At 37.0% G+C, this 3,528-nt stretch overlaps 1 non-coding gene across 1 annotated transcript; it reads left to right on the plus strand.

The window, feature by feature from the left end:
* Nucleotides 1-363: 363 nt before the first annotated feature.
* Nucleotides 364-470, plus strand: LOC141722854 (small nucleolar RNA R71). Its single transcript, XR_012575853.1, has one exon. It is a non-coding gene; the product is annotated as a small nucleolar RNA R71 (small nucleolar RNA).
* Nucleotides 471-3,528: the final 3,058 nt, after the last annotated feature.

The following is a 3,528-nucleotide window of genomic DNA, read 5'->3' on the forward strand; positions in this document are numbered from 1 at the left end:
ATAAACTGAGTTAATTCACTAGAAATTATGCACTGACCAGTCTCATGGGCACCAATACAAAGCTCACAGACACTAGTGATTTGATTAACTCCATAATTCGCCAAGGTGTCCACCTTCATTGTCAAAGCCTTAAGTTGGGCAGCGATAGCAGTTGCTGCATCCAACTCCAGAATTCCTGCTACTTTTCCCTGAGTCAGTCTCTGTGAAGGATTCTGGTACTCATTAACAACCATCAGTTCAATAAGTTCATAAGTTTTATCGTAGCTCTTAGCCCACAAGGCTCCTCCTGATGCAGCATCAAGCATGGGTCTAGAAGTAGGACCCAATCCATTATAGAAACAGTTGATAATCATCCAATCAGGCATGCCATGTTGTGGGCACTTCCTTAGCATCTCCTTATATCGATCCCAAGCCTCACACAGAGATTCTCCAGTTTGTTGAGCAAACTAAGTAAGAGCATTCCTGATTGCGGCAGTCTTCACCATGGGGAAGAATTTAGTGAGAAACTTTTGAGCAAGATCTTCCCAAGTGGTGATAGACCCTGCTAGTAGAGAGTGTAACCAACACTTAACCTTGTCCCTCAGAGAGAATGGGAAGAGACGTAGCTTGATAGCATCTTCAATCACATCATTGAACTTGAAAGTGTCACAAATCTCGATGAAATTCCTGATGTGCATATTGGGGTCTTCAGTTGGAGAACCCCCAAACTGAACTGAGTTCAATATCATCTGGATCGTGCTTGACTTGATCTCAAAAGTGTTAGCTTTGATGGCTGGTCTGATGATGCTAGACTGAATGCCATTAATCTTAGGCTTAGAATAGTCCATCAAAGCCTTCAGATTTTCTGCTTGATCACCCATAGCTACTACAATTGGCTCTTCAACTTTCTCTTCTTCCTCTAACTTCTCTTTATCCTCAAAAACTTCCCTACGAACTACCACAGGTTTTTCCTCGGCTTTATCCAATATTCTCTTACGAGTATGCGAACGCGCATGCATACACCCCCGCTAGAGTACCTGAAACCAGATAAGGAACAAATAAGGAACAATGTCCGAGTCAATGAACTTTAACGACCACTGATGGAAAACACATAAACTATAAATTAACACTGCAGTCCCCGACATCGGCGCCAAAAACTTGTTAGTCTCTAAACACGCGCTAATAATACACGCAAGTATACAAGTTCGCAAGTAGTATAGAATCTTTTCTAGTTCGTTCCCACAGAGACTGTATTGGTTAACTGTTTTATTTATGCACCTAAGCAACAATGTATGGTTATTATCCAATGCTAAGACGATAACAAATTGAGATTGTTTATAAGTAAGAATTACGCTAATAATTATAACTACGAGAATAAGATTGACTGAATTAATATATATGACAAACATGGGATTCTAACTTCATTAAATACTTTATTCAATAGCCTTATTATTCTTAACCTTAGCATGCAATGGTGATGACACTAATCAGATAACACGAAACTGATAAACGCCAACTTTCGTTGCACGAGTACCATTCTACCAGACATCCACAAAAGAGATAGCAGCTGAATAGGCAGCAATTATATTGAGACCCTATATGTCTATAGAATTTGACAACATAACGGTTTAAGCATAAGTTATCTATCTTGATTACTTAGGGCAAGTAAGATGGTTAAAATTACCATTCATGACAAATACATGAACCTTTGCTAGCATGACAAGTTCTAAATCCTTAAATTCACTTTCGCTTCATTAAGAATTGACACACTATCGTATAAGTTCGTGACGCTCATAAGATGAATACGCACAACCATTACTAGGATATCATACAATCACCACATACTATGGCATCAAATAATTTAACTAAAGAAATCCATAAATAAATCCGCTAGAACCCCACGATAACGATTAGCCCATGATCGGACTCATCATCAACGTGGGTTCCGATGAAATCATGATATAGCAAATGTAGTCTTTATACGAATAATTAAACCAAGTACAAACAAGAGTATAGGTTCAGCAAAACAAGAAACAAGCATCCAAATTACAACTCATAACAAAGATTCTCAAGAATAAACTAGATCGTCTTCGCCTTTGTTAAATTGTGCTAAAGGTCTCTTATCGTCTTCTCCTTGCGCTCTGATCTGTCTATTTATTAAAATGACCTAATATGAATATATATAGCAGCCCTCTCCAATCTGGAAGCCTTCCCTTTCAGAATTGTATTACAAACAGGATTCCTGAATTCAGTATCGGCGCGGGCGCGCGCTATCACAGCGCGGGCGCGCCGTCCTTCTGGGAAAAACTCAGATTTCTTCTTAAATCTTGCTGCTTCGAGCCGGCTTTCCACGAGCTTTTATTCCAACACCACCTGGACACCAAATTAGCACCAAAACAATGCTAATTCACCTGATTACCTGAATAATGCCTGAAATGCAAAAACACTAGAAAACATATTAAAATACTTAACAACTTGAGTACAAATGCATCAATTTAAAGCTTATTAGAGTATAAAAAAGTGTCATAAATGCCACTCAACATCTATTCTTGTGAATCTTTGTTTTGAGTTGTAATATTGGATGCTCGTTTCTTGTTTTGTTGAACCTATACTCTTGTGTTACTTTGTTTTGTTATTCGTTATAAAGACTACATTTATTATACCATGCTTTCATCGGAACCCATGTTGATGATGAGTCCGATTATGGGCTAATCGTTATCTTGGGGTTCTAGCGGATTTATTTCTAGATTTCTTTAGTTGATTTGTTTCGATACCTTAGTGTGTGGTGATTGTATGATAACCTAGTATTGGTTCTACTTATTCATCTTATGAGCGTCGCGAACTTATAAGATAGCGTGTTAATCTTTAATGAAGCGAAATTGAATTTAAGGGTTTAGAACTTGCCATACTAGCATAGGTTAATGTATTTGTTATGCATGATTCGTGGGTAATTTTAACCGTCTTACTTGCCCTATGTAATCAAGATAGGGAACTTGTGCTTAAATCGTTATATTGTCAAATTCTATAGACATATAAGGTCTTAATATAATTGGTGTCTATTCAGCTTCTATCTCTTTTGTGGATGTCTGGTAGTATGGTACTTTTGTAACGAAGGTTGGTGTTTATCAGTTTCGTGTTATCTGATTAGTGTCATCACCATTACATGCTAAGATTAAGAATGAAAAGGCTATTGAATAAAGTATTTAATGAAGTTAGAATCCCATATTTGTCATATATATTTATTCAACCATTCTTATTCTCTTAGTTATAATTGTTAGTTTAATTCTTAGTTATAAATAACCTCAAATTGTTATTTGTCTTAACATTGAATAATAACCATACATTGTTGCTTAAGTGCATAAATTATAAAGTTAACCTAAACCAGTCCCTGTGAGAATGAATTTGATTTATATCTTATACTACTTGTGAACGCGTATACTTGCGTGTATTATTAGCGCGTGTTTAGCGACTAACAAGTTTTTCGCGCCGCTGCTGGGGACCCGGTGTTAATTTTTAGTTTATGTGTTTTCCATCAGTGGTAGTTAAAGT

This window comes from Apium graveolens, chromosome 4, assembly GCF_009905375.1.
Source record: "Apium graveolens cultivar Ventura chromosome 4, ASM990537v1, whole genome shotgun sequence".
Taxonomy (NCBI): Eukaryota; Viridiplantae; Streptophyta; class Magnoliopsida; order Apiales; family Apiaceae; genus Apium; species Apium graveolens.